The sequence below is a fragment of the Marmota flaviventris genome, unplaced genomic scaffold (genome assembly GCF_047511675.1).
Source record: "Marmota flaviventris isolate mMarFla1 unplaced genomic scaffold, mMarFla1.hap1 Scaffold_55, whole genome shotgun sequence".
Classification (NCBI taxonomy): Eukaryota; Metazoa; Chordata; class Mammalia; order Rodentia; family Sciuridae; genus Marmota; species Marmota flaviventris.
Window position 1 is genome coordinate 1,219,476 of NW_027288355.1, and position 13,244 is coordinate 1,232,719.

Here is a 13,244-nt window from a genome sequence, read left to right on the forward strand (position 1 = left end):
ATATTTCTGAGCTGACTCAAATCTTCTGAAATGATTCCTGTTTTCTGCCTCCAGCCAGAAAGTCATCTCAAAATATTGATTAATTTCAGAAGGAGGAAAATAAGGTTCTACCACCAGTCTCGCTTGAACAGCCACCAGCAGGAGTATTTCAAAATGGGAGTGCAGAGGCACCGCCCAAGCCTCGGATGGTGTCGAGGAATTCCTTCGGTGGCTTTAGCGTCATCGCCCGGAGCGGCGGCCTAGAAGGTAGAGCCTGATGGGCACCACGACCGGCTGGCTGCCTGAAGCTCCACCTCGAAGGGACTGTGAAAAGGGACCTGACCCCGGGAGCGCCAGCCCGGGCCTGAGAATATGGCGACTTGCATCGGCGAGAAGATCGAGGATTTTAAAGTCGGAAATCTGCTCGGTAAGGGATCATTTGCTGGTGTCTACAGAGCTGAGTCCATTCACACTGGTTTGGAAGTTGCAATCAAAATGATAGATAAAAAAGCCATGTACAAAGCTGGGATGGTACAGCGAGTCCAAAATGAGGTGAAAATACATTGTCAATTGAAACATCCCTCTATCTTGGAGATATATAACTATTTTGAAGATAACAATTATGTGTACCTGGTATTAGAAATGTGTCATAATGGTGAAATGAACAGATACCTAAAGAATAGAATGAAACCTTTCTCAGAAAATGAAGCTCGACACTTCATGCACCAGATCATCACAGGAATGTTGTATCTTCATTCTCATGGCATGTTACACCGGGACCTCACACTTTCTAACCTCTTACTTACTCGTAATATGAATATCAAGATTGCCGATTTTGGGCTGGCAACTCAATTGACAATGCCACATGAAAAGCACTATACATTATGTGGAACTCCTAATTACATTTCACCAGAAATTGCAACTCGAAGTGCCCATGGACTTGAATCTGATGTTTGGTCCTTGGGCTGCATGTTTTATACATTACTAATTGGGAGACCACCTTTTGACACTGACACAGTCAAGAACACATTAAATAAAGTTGTATTGGCAGATTATGAAATGCCAACGTTTTTGTCAAGAGAGGCCAAGGATCTTATTCACCAGCTACTTCGTAGAAATCCAGCAGATCGTTTAAGTCTGTCTTCAATATTGGACCATCCTTTTATGTCCTGAAATTCTTCAACAAAAAGTAAAGATTTAGGAACTGTAGAAGACTCAATTGATAGTGGACATGCCACAATTTCTACTGCAGTTACGGCTTCTTCCAGTACCAGTGTAAGTGGTAGTTTACTTGACAGAAGATGACTCTTGATTGGCCAGCCACTTCCAAATAAAATGACTGTATTTCCAAAGCATAAAAATTCAAGTGACTTTTCTTCAGGAGATGGAAGCAGTTTTTGTACTCAGTGGGGAAATCAAGCACATGAAACCAGTAACAGTGGAAGAGGAAGAGTAATTCAAGATGCAGAAGAAAGGCCTCATTCTTGATACCTCTGTAGAGCCCATTCCTCTGATAGATCTGGCACTTCTAATAGTCAATCTCGAGCAAAAACATATACAATGGAACGATGTCACTCAGCAGAAACACTTTCAAAGTCCAAAAGATCAGGAATAGAAGAAAATGAAGACCGATATCCACCCACAAATAGCAATGTCAATATTTTTCATTTCTTTAAAGAAAAGACATCTCGTAGTTCTGGATCTTTTGAAAGACCTGATAACAACCAAGCACTTTCAAATCATCTTTGTCCAGGAAAAAGTCCTTTTCCATTTTCAGACCAGACACCTCAAACTGAAATTGTACAACAGTGGTTTGGAAATCTGCAAATGAATGATCCTCTTTCAGAACAAATCAAGACTAGGGGTATGGAGTCAACAGTGGGATATCAGAAACACACATTGCGAAGCATTACGTCTCCTTTGATTGCTCACAGGTTAAAACCAATCAGACAGAAAACTAAAAAGGCTGTGGTGAGCATACTTGATTCAGAGGAGGTGTGTGTGGAGCTTCTAAAGGAATATGCATCTCAAGAATATGTGAAAGAAGTACTTCAAATATCTAGTGATGGGAATATGATCACTATATATTATCCAAATGATGGAAGAGGCTTTCCTCTTGCTGATAAACTGCCCTTACCTACTGATACCATCAGTAGGTACAACTTTGACAATTTACCAGAAAAATACTGGCGAAAATATCAATATGCTTCCAGATTTGTACAGCTTGTAAGATCTAAATCTCCCCAAATCACTTATTTTACAAGATACGCTAAATGTATTTTGATGGAGAATTCTCCTGATGCTGATTTTGAGGTTTGGTTTTATGGTGGAGCAAAAATACACAAAACAGAAGATTTAATTCAAGTAATTGAAAAGACTGGGAAATCTTACACTTTAAAGGATGAAAATCAAATTCATAACTTAAAAGAGGAAATAAAAATATACATGGACCATGCTAATGAGGCTCATCGTATTTGTTTAGCACTGGAATCTGTAATTTCAGGAGAGTAAAAGAAGAGTGGGAGTGCTCCCTTTTTCCCAATAATTGTGGGAAGAAAACCTCGTAATACTAGTTCACCTAAGGCCCTGTCAACACCTCCTTGTGTGGATCCAAACTACGCAATAAGAGATGCACCATCTTTGGGTAGATTGATCATGAATAGTGCTACTACTCCAACCCAGGCACCCATACTTAATCCTTCTATAGTTACAGCTGAAGACTTGGCCATACCACTACAGCTTCAGGAACAAACGTCTCTTCGAATAATCTAAAAGATTGTCTTCCTACATCAGCACAACTTTTGAAGTCTGTTTTTGTGAAAAATGTTGGTTGGGCTACACAGTTAACTAGTGAAGCTGTGTGGGTTCAGTTTAATGATGGGTCCCAGCTGGTTGTCCAGGCAGGAGTATCTTCTATCAGTTACACATCACCAAATGGTCAAACAACTAGAAACAGGGTCTCACTGAGTTGCTTAGGCCCTTGCTAAGTTGCTGAGGCTGGCTTTGAACTCATGATCCTCCTGCCTTATCCTCTCCAGTCACTGGGATTACAGGCCTGTGCCACCATGTCTGGCTAATTATCCTATTTTAAGAAGAAAAAAAATGGGTATGGAGACAATGAAAAATTACCGGAATACATCAAACAGAAATTACAGTGTCTTTCTTCCATCCTGTTGATGTTTTCTAATGCAACTCCTGGTTTTCATTGATTGAAAAGATACCTAAATTTAATAAATAACTTTTTGGTTGGCTTTCAAGTAAAGTGACTTTTTATTTAATATAACTTCTTCAGAAAGCCTATTAAAGAGAATTTTAATCTGTACAGAAAAGGATGTGTACTAAGAGAAAACTGAATGAAATTTGAGTCGACAAATAATTGGTCGCAGAGTACAATAGGATGCCTAACTTTGCTCTGAAAACATACCCTCAAGCTTACTGAGTATATTTGTATTGAATGTTTTTTTAAAAGCAAAAATATAAATGGTGTGTGGTGTATTTATGCTTTTATTGTTTCTCTACTTCCCAGACATGTTGAGAATCATGGACAAAATATGCTGTAGTTTGGAATTTTTGAACATGTAAATAATATGTATTTGTTATAAGTAACATATGTAAACATGTATAGTTGTTTTATATTTATTTTTGTAGACCCAACATCAAGCAGTTACACTTTTTTCTCAGCAGCACATGGATCCTTCTCAAAAATAGATCATATATTATGTCACAGGGAAACTCTTAGACAATATAAAGGAGTAGAGATAATACCATGCATCCTATCTGATCATAATGGAATGGAACTGAAAATCAACAGTAAAAGAAGGAAGGAAAAAGAATACATCACTTGGAGAATGAGCAATAGGTTACTGAATGATCAATGGGTTATAGAAGACATCAAGGAGGAAATTAAAAAATTCTTAGAGATTAATGAAAACACAGACACAACATATCGGAATCTATGGGACACATTGAAAGCAGTTCTAAGAGGAAAATTCATTGCTTGGAGTTTATTCCTTAAAAAAAGAAAAAACCAACAAATAAATGATCTCATACTTCATCTCAAAATCCTAGAAAAAGAAGAGCAAAACAACGGCAAAAGAAGTAGAAGGCAAGAAATAATTAAAATCAGAGCTGAAATTAATGAAATCGAAACAAAAGAAACAATTGAAAAAATTGACAAAACTAAAAGTTGGTTCTTTGAAAAAATAAACAAAATTGACAGACCCTTAGCCATGCTAGTGAAGAGAAGAAGAGAGAGAACTCAAATTACTAGCATACAGGATGAAAAAGGCAATATCACAACAGACACTTCAGATATACAGAAGATAATCAAAAATTATTTTGAATCCTTATACTCCAATAAATTAGAAGATAGTGAAGGCATAGATAAATTTCTTAAGTCATATGATCTGCCCAGATTGAGTCAGGAGGATATAGACAACCTAAACAGACCAATATCAATTGAGGAAATAGAAGAAACTATCAAAAGACTACCAACAAAGAAAAGCCCAGGACCGGATGGGTATACAGCAGAGTTTTACAAAACCTTTAAAGAGGAACTAATACCAATACTTTTCAAGCTACTTCAGGAAAGAGAAAAAGAGGGAGAACTTCCAAATTCATTCTACGAGGCCAACATCACCCTGATACCTAAAGCAGACAAAGACACTTCAAAGAAAGAAAACTACAGACCAATATCTCTAATGAACCTAGATGCAAAAATCCTCAATAAAATTCTGGCGAATCGGATACAAAAACATATCAAAAAAATTGTGCACCATGATCAAGTAGGATTCATCCCTGGGATGCAAGGCTGGTTTAATATACGGAAATCAATAAATGTTATTCACCACATCAATAGACTTAAAAATAAGAACCATATGATCATCTCGATAGATGCGGAAAAAGCATTCGACAAAGTACAGCATCCCTTTATGTTCAAAACTCTAGAAAAATTAGGGATAACAGGAACATACCTCAATATTGTAAAAGCAATCTATGCTAAGCCTCAGGCCAGCATCATTCTGAATGGAGAAAAATTGAAGGCATTCCCTCTAAAATCTGGAACAAGACAGGGATGCCCTCTCTCACCACTTCTGTTCAACATAGTTCTTGAAACACTGGCCAGAGCAATTAGACAGACGAAAGAAATTAAAGGCATCAAAATAGGAAAAGAAGAACTTAAATTATCACTATTTGCAGATGACATGATTCTATACCTAGCAGACCCAAAAGGGTCTACAAAGAAACTATTAGAGCTAATAAATGAATTCAGCAAAGTGGCAGGATATAAAATCAACACGCATAAATCAAAGGCATTCCTGTATATCAGCGACAAATCCTCTGAAATGGAAATGAGGACAACCCCTCCATTCACAATATCTTCAAAAAAAATAAAATACTTGGGAATCAACCTAACAAAAGAGGTGAAAGACTTATACAATGAAAACTACAGAACCCTAAAGAGAGAAATAGAAGAAGATCTTAGAAGATGGAAAAATATACCCTGTTCATGGATAGGCAGAACTAACATCATCAAAATGGCGATATTACCAAAAGTTCTCTATAGGTTTAATGCAATGCCAATCAAAATCCCAATGGCATTTCTTGTAGAAATAGAGAAAGCAATCATGAAATTCATATGGAAAAATAAACTACCCAGAATAGCAAAAACAATGTTAAGCAGGAAGTGTGAATCAGGCGGTATAGCGATACCAGACTTCAAACTATACTACAGAGCAATAGTAACAAAAACAGCATGGTACTGGTACCAAAACAGGCAGGTGGACCAATGGTACAGAATAGAGGACACAGAAACCAATCCACAAAACTACAACTACCTTATATTTGATAAAGGGGCTAAAAGCATGCAATGGAGGAAGGATAGCATCTTCAACAAATGGTGCTGGGAAAACTAGAAATCCATATGCAACAAAATGAAACTGAATCCCTTTCTCTCGCCATGCACAAAAGTTAATTCAAAATGGATCAAGGAGCTTGATATCAAATCAGAGACACGCCGTCTGATAGAAGAAAAAGTTGGCTATGTTCTACATACTGTGGGGTCGGGCTCCAAATTCCTCAATAGGACACCCATAGCACAAAAGTTAATAACTAGAATCAACAAATGGGACTTACTCAAACTAAAAAGTTTTTTCTCAGCAAAAGAAACAATAAGAGAGGTAAATAGAGAGCCTATATCCTGGGAACAAATCTTTACTCCTCACACTTCAGATAGAGCCCTAATATCCAGAGTATACAAATAACTCAAAAAATTAGACAATAAGAGAACAAACAACCCAATCAACAAATGGGCCAAGGACCTGAACAGACACTTCTCAGAGGAGGATATACAATCAATCAACAAGTACATGAAAAAATGCTCACCATCTCTAGCAGTCAGAGAAATGCAAATCAAAACCACCCTAAGATACCATCTCACTCCAGTAAGATTGGCAGCCATTATGAAGTCAAACAACAACAAGTGCTGGCGAGGATGTGGGGAAAAGGGTACACTTGTACATTGCTGGTGGGACTGCAAATTGGTGCAGCCAATTTGGAAAGCAGTATGGACATTTCTTGGAAAGCTGGGAATGGAGCCACCATTTGACCCAGCTATTCCCCTTCTCGGTCTATTCCCTAAAGACCTAAAAAGAGCATGCTACAGGGACACTGCTACATCGATGTTCATAGCAGCACAATTCACAATAGCAAGACTGTGGAACCAACCTAGATGCCCTTCAATAGATGAATGGATAAAAAAAAATGTTGCATTTATACACAATGGAGTATTACTCTGCATTAAAAAATGACAAAATCATAGAATTTACAGGGAAATGGATGGCATTCGAGCATATTATGCTAAGTGAAGCTAGACAATCCCTAAAAAACAAATGCCAAATGTCTTCTTTGATATAAGGAGAGTAACTAAGAACAGAGTAGGGTCGAAGAGCATGAGAAGAAGATTAACATTAAACAGGGATGAGAGGTGGGAGGGAAAGGGAGAGAGAAGGGAAATTGCATGGAAATGGAAGGAGACCCTCAGAGTTATACAAAAGTACATACAAGAGGAAGTGAGGGGAATGGGAAAAATAATACAAGGGGGACAAATGAATGTCAGTAGAGGGGGCAGAGAGAGAAGAGGGGAGGGGAGGGGAGGGGGAATAGTAGAGGATAGGAAAGGCAGCAGAACACAACAGACACTAGTATGGCAATATGTAAATCAATGGATGTGTAACTGATGTGATTCTGCAATCTGTATATGGGGTAAAAATGGTAGCTCATAACCCACTTGAATCAAAGTGTGAAATATGATATATCAAAAACTATGTAATGTTTTGAACAGCCAACAATAAAAAATTAAAAAAAAAAGAATACCCCTTCTAGCAGTTTAGATCACCTGCATTTTTGTTGTACAACTTAAAAGTATAAGGCCAAGTGGCTGAATTGGATTAAAATCTGGATTGCTGCTAGACAATCACAGTCCATCATCATTACCAGTGGTAGAGTTAGAAAGGCAATTGGAACTTAGAAATATATTTTTTAATGGCACGTAGTAAAAATGCACAATGTACTAGATATTGAATTTCCTCTGACTTGGGAAAAGTTATAATTGTTTCTAATTTTCTTTTATGTGATATATGACCATCTGAAATCAGGCAAATAGAAATTTCTAAATGTCAATGTATCAAGTATTTAATAAACAAAAGACACAGCCAGAAAAAAAAAAAAAAAGAAAAAAGAAAAAAAAAAAAAAAGAAAATAAGGTTCTAATGCTGCCATTCAGGTCCAAGTCTTCTCCAGGGCACCTGCTAGGCCTGCTGTGAGCCTCCATCAAAATGGTCAGGAATTCACTGACAAATTTCAAAGGGGCTGAAATGTCATTACTGTTTGTATAATTTTGGATTGATTAACAATTGCATAAATGACACAAACATGACAAAGGTGGAAGGTATGAAGCAAACCTTTTGTTGGCAATCTTTCTTTATTCAGTATTCAGCAGTAGAGTCAAGCAGTGGTTTACCTAGCATGGCTTATTTGGGGGGCAGAAAGTGGCTTAAGTGAGGATCTGAGTTACATAAGCTTCTTTCACCATATCAATTTTCTTTCAGAAGCTTACAACATTCTTATCATGGACACTCATGCCATCCACATCTCCAAATACAATATGTCAAATCTTTCTTTTCTGAAATCTAGATTCTATTTTTTAATGTTTCATAGTCCTGTCAGTAATTATATTTCCCACCTTGGTCTCCTTTTTCCTCTATTTGCTTTCTATTTAAAAAATGAAATAAAATAAACAAAGAAAAAATTAAAAAAAATTCTTCTGAATGCCTATATATCTCACATTTCTTTTTGTTTTGAAAACATAGGACTGTGTGGTACTTTACATTCTCTCTAGATCAGCCTGTTCTCTAATGAATAAACCTTGATTAAACTTCCAACATATTCAATGACAACCTATATTTTGTATGTAAAGGGGTATTGAGATAAATTCTAGCTGTTGTTTCTTTGTTGAGAGCCACAGCCAGTCAGAATGATGCCTGGCATTTGCCAGAGAGAATGTTTGAAAGGTGACAAGGAATGTTTGAAAGGTTAAGCCAGGGAACCATTGAGATGATGATTTGAGTTAAGCTATATCTAATTGCTGTGATGCTAGATTAATTGCATTGAATATTTGACCTTTACTGTCGGGCAATGGGGTGGCTCTTGCTGCCTTGGGCGCCTGCTAATTTGAAGTTCTTGCTCTACTTTGGAGTTCTCCTGAGGATTCCCAGAGAGTTCCCATTGGTTGGGGAAGTGCCGGAGGGGGGATTTCCAGTGTGGGGGGTTGCTGGAAGGGCTATGTGAGTGGCGTTGGCGAAAAAGTACGCGTGCAGTGCCGGTGAGAGTTGAAATAAAGTAGTTGCTGTTTGAACCTACAAGGCTTTGTTGTGGCTCGGTTATTTGTGCCCAGCCAGACTGCGGCATTTCTTCTTGATGTAAACTGTGAAGTGTATGAAAAATAAGTCCAAGCACATTACTCTAAATCTTTTGTCATTTAAAATGATAGACCTCAGCCAGAGCAAAGGAACATATACAAAAATACTTGCACCAGCCTGGTTTCAGACCCCCCCCCACCCTAATGGAGCAGCTGACCCCAAAACAATAAGCCCAGGAAATACCCTATTCACATTCTGGTTCCATGTTAATTACTCAGCTGGGATCAGTGCAGAGAAGTAGGCAAATATCAAAAGTGCCAGTTTAGCTCAAGACATTATCAGCATATTTTCTCAACTACTATTGCTGGGAGTATTGTATTGTGGGTGTAATAGTGTAGAATAAAGTAAATCACCAATACCCTGAGCGAGACCTTCCAGAGCCCTGGCCCAATTCTGCTGACCACAGTAATAACTCCACAACTACCAATTGCTCCTAAAAGAAATTTGTTTGTGCACTGTTTCAACTTTAAAAAAAATTTGTTCTAGTTACTATGTTCTGAAGTTTAAAGTTTTAGATGCAAAGGTGACTGGGCATGTGCAAATATCTGTAAACTGCAAACAAATAAATTTGCATTCTTTTTTCTAGAACTTTTATGGACTATGGTTTCCAACAGTCATTCACAAAAGAGGTTAGAAAAAAAAAATCCCTGTTTATTCCCAAGGAATCTTTACACAACACTTTTACACTGGCTACTTCACATAAATTTGCCTCAGGGATTTAATTCATAAATCAAATGAATTTCCTGCAGCCTGTACAGTGCTGTTGTAATGGCTATTATAATAATGTAAAATTGTCATGAGTGATGAAACATGCCTGGAATCCTAGAAGTTCAGGAAAATGAGGCAGAAGAATTGGTAGTTTGAAGACAGCCTCATTCACTTAACAAGGCTCCAAGAAACTTAGTGAGAGCCTGTCTCAAAATATAACATAAAAAAGACAGTGAATGTGGCTCAATGGAAAGCACCCCCAGGTTCAGTACTCAGCACCAAACCAAAAATTAAAAAATAAATAAATAAACATAAGGATTCAGGGTACAAAAACATGTAAAAAATGTTGGCAACAGCATAAATTTAATAAATATATTTTTGATAAAAGTGTTAAGGTTCTTTAAAAGCCCAAAATAAATATGCTACATAATCCACTAGTAATTATTTGGGGTACTACCACAAGGTTGTACATGCCTGTACTCTCTGTGCCTTAGAAGGGTGAGACAAGAGGATCTCAAGTTAGAGACCAGACTCAAAAACTTGGCAAAGTCCTAAGCATATCAGTAAACCCTGTCTCAATAATAAATAAATAAATAAAAGTGGTGGAGACTGGGTATGTAGCACATTGGTAAAATGCCCATGATTAATCCCTGGGTTCAATCCTCAGTACCACAAATAAGTAAATAAATAAAATAAAAGAGAGAAAGAGATAGATTGAACTATCATGTAATTTAAATTCAAAATAAATTTTTAAAAAATATGGGTATATATGTAAAGCAATTGAAATCCTTTTGCTGAAGATATTGCTACACTTCTATTTTTATTGTATCTTAATTCACAGTATCCAATAAAAGGAAACAAGTGTCTTTTAGATAAAAGGTATTATCAGAAAATGCCTTCCAGCTGCAGATTATTCAACTAATGCCTTTAGAAACTACACACTTAAAATTAAAACTGGTCTCTAGAAGGCAAGACTCAGATACTGGTGTTTTTAAAGTACTCCAAGATATTTGGTATCTGTGGGCACCTTGTTTCAGACTGTTCTAAAATTCAGAACGAGGTACATATGGGAGGTCAAGATGAAACCACAATATACAGTAAATTCTTCAATGGGTAATCTTAACTCAGACACTCTAATAGATGAAACAGTTTTGGAGATAAAACTAGATTCCCTGTTTCACTGATTTCTGGGTTATGGATTCAATCCAAACATATATTAGAAAAGATTTAAGGCTACTGGTTAAAATCTATTTATAATAGGTATTGAAAATATACCAAAGGCTGGCTGTGTTGGTGCAGGCCTGTAATCCCAGTTGCTGGAGAGGCTGAGGCAAAAGCATCAAATTTCAAAACAGCCTTAGCAAAAGTGAGGTGCTAAATGACTCAGTGAAACCTCATCTCTTAATGAAGTAAAAAATAACCCTGAGACTGAGTCTCAGTAGTTCAGTGTTCCTAATTTCAATCTCTAGTATCCACCATGAAAAAAAAAATATGTACCAGGGGGCTGGGGCTGGAGCTCAGTGGTAGCTAACTTGTCTGGCACTTCTTTTAATTCTCAGAATTACATATAAGTAAACAAAATAAAGGTCTATCAACAACTAAAAATAGTTTTTTTTACAAAGTGTACCTATTTGTTGACAGCCTGTGACCTAATTTGCTGTGTACTTTAGTTTTTGAGATGGAAGTTGGCCATGCATGGTGGTGCATGCCTGTAATCTCAGCTGCTTCAGAGTCTGAGAGAGGAGGATCCTGAATTTGAGGTCAGTCTCAGCAATGGTGAGAAGCTAAGCAACTCAGTGAAAACCTTTCTCTAAGTAAAAATAAAAAATAAGGGTAGGTATGTGGCTCAGTGGTAGAGTGCCCATGACTTCAATCCCTGGTTTTGTCTCCCAAAATATGGGACTGGGGATATAGCTCAGCTGGTAGAGTGCTTGCCTTCTAAGCATGAGGCCCTGGGTTTAATTCCCAGTACCACAAAAAACAAAAAACAAAAAAAAGGAAAGAAAGAGAGAGATTGATCTTTCATGTAGTTTGAATTCAAGTTTGTCCCACTTTTATTTTCCTGCCACACCAGAGAAAGGTGTTTACTGAAATGTTTGGAATGTTTCTATGGTTCAGGGCCATTTTAATAAAAAGGTCTTACATATGAAAACAAAATGAATTGAGGACCTTTATTGGGACACATAAACTACACTACCTCATTTAGAAGAGATTAATTCTTTTAAATGTCACCTAATTTTATTCTGCTTTATTCATATGTAAAAAGCTCGGATTGTTGGTAAAGATGGTGCCTGGAGGGGCTGGGAATGTGGCTCAAGGCATAGAGCACTCACCTGGCATGCGTGCAGCCCAGGTTCCATCCTCAGCACCACCTACAAAGAAAGATGTTGTGTCCGCTGAAAACTAAAAAAAAATAAAAAATAAAAATAAAAAAAATTCTCTCTCTCTCTCTCTCTCTCTCTCTCTCTCTCTCTCTCTCTCTCTCTCTCTTTCTTTCTCTCTTAAAAAAAAGATGGTGCCTGGAGCATTTCTCTTCCAGGAGCTCAGGTCCATGACACTGAATGGCGTGAATTTTAATGGCACAATGGAACACCTCCAAATCCCCAAAGTGGCGTGAACTCTCAGCCAATAAAGAAGTAAGAGCCCACTCCCCCCTGCTACTCCTCATCCCCCATTGAGCTCATCAATATCAACACCCTCTCCCTCTCCCTCTCCCCGTCCCCCTCCCCCTCTCTTCCCCCTTCCCTCTCTCTTCTTCCCCCTTCTCTTCTGTGACAGGCCTCTACAGTCCTGTTTGTTGAGTTTATGGAGCTTTTCCACCATTCCTACACAGATGATAAATCAAATCTTTTAAAAATGTTCTCTAGTTCTTAAAGAAAAATGAAATGAAATATGGGAAAATAGTCATTGATAATGTTGAAAGTGGAGTTTTGAGATGAAACAAAATTTCTTACTTTGCCAATTGCATCTGGGTACTTGTCTCACAAATTTTAAAGAATAAAATCTATTTAATTAAGCAAGTTGAAATAGAACTCCCACCATGTGGGATGGGGAATGATACCAGATAAACTCATTTTTGTGTGCCATCTTAAAAGTTTACATATGTTTTTCAGCAGAAATGGAAAAAAAAATTATTTAAAATAGGTTTTAGAAAAGGCATCCTGACTACCATATGGGTTCATTTTCATCTTTTCCATGACCCATCTTTCCTCTTGTAACTTCACCACTGGACAAAGGACTTTGTTGAAGGTGTTTCCAAAAGTGGGCATTAAGGTTTTTTTTACATTTGAAATAGGCCTTAATGGTGCTGATTAACATATCTTCCAGTTATCCTCCAGCTGTGTTAGAATAATGTTCATAATCCTGATTACACTGTAATTTTACTATCCCTTCTATTTTATACTAATTCACTATGAAAAAAGAACCCTAGATTTGATTATGTGAACAGAGAGCTAGAAAACTAGAGGTTTATTCTCACACCTAGGAAGAGCTAAGCTGAAGTTCTGGAATTTATATTGTTGTTCTGAATTTGTGATACTACTTCCCCTACATTAAAAAAGCTCTTGAGGGGCTGGGGAT

The 13,244-nt window shown here is 37.3% G+C and overlaps 1 non-coding gene and 1 pseudogene across 1 annotated transcript; both read left to right on the plus strand.

Annotated features, from left to right (window-relative positions):
- The first annotated feature begins 351 nt into the window (after positions 1 to 351).
- Positions 352 to 3,190, plus strand: LOC139704383 (serine/threonine-protein kinase PLK4-like; annotated as a pseudogene).
- An 8,378-nt stretch (positions 3,191 to 11,568) lies between these two features.
- Trnar-ucu (transfer RNA arginine (anticodon UCU)) lies at positions 11,569 to 11,642 on the plus strand. Its single transcript has one exon. It is a non-coding gene; the product is annotated as a tRNA-Arg (tRNA).
- The last annotated feature ends 1,602 nt before the right edge of the window (positions 11,643 to 13,244 follow it).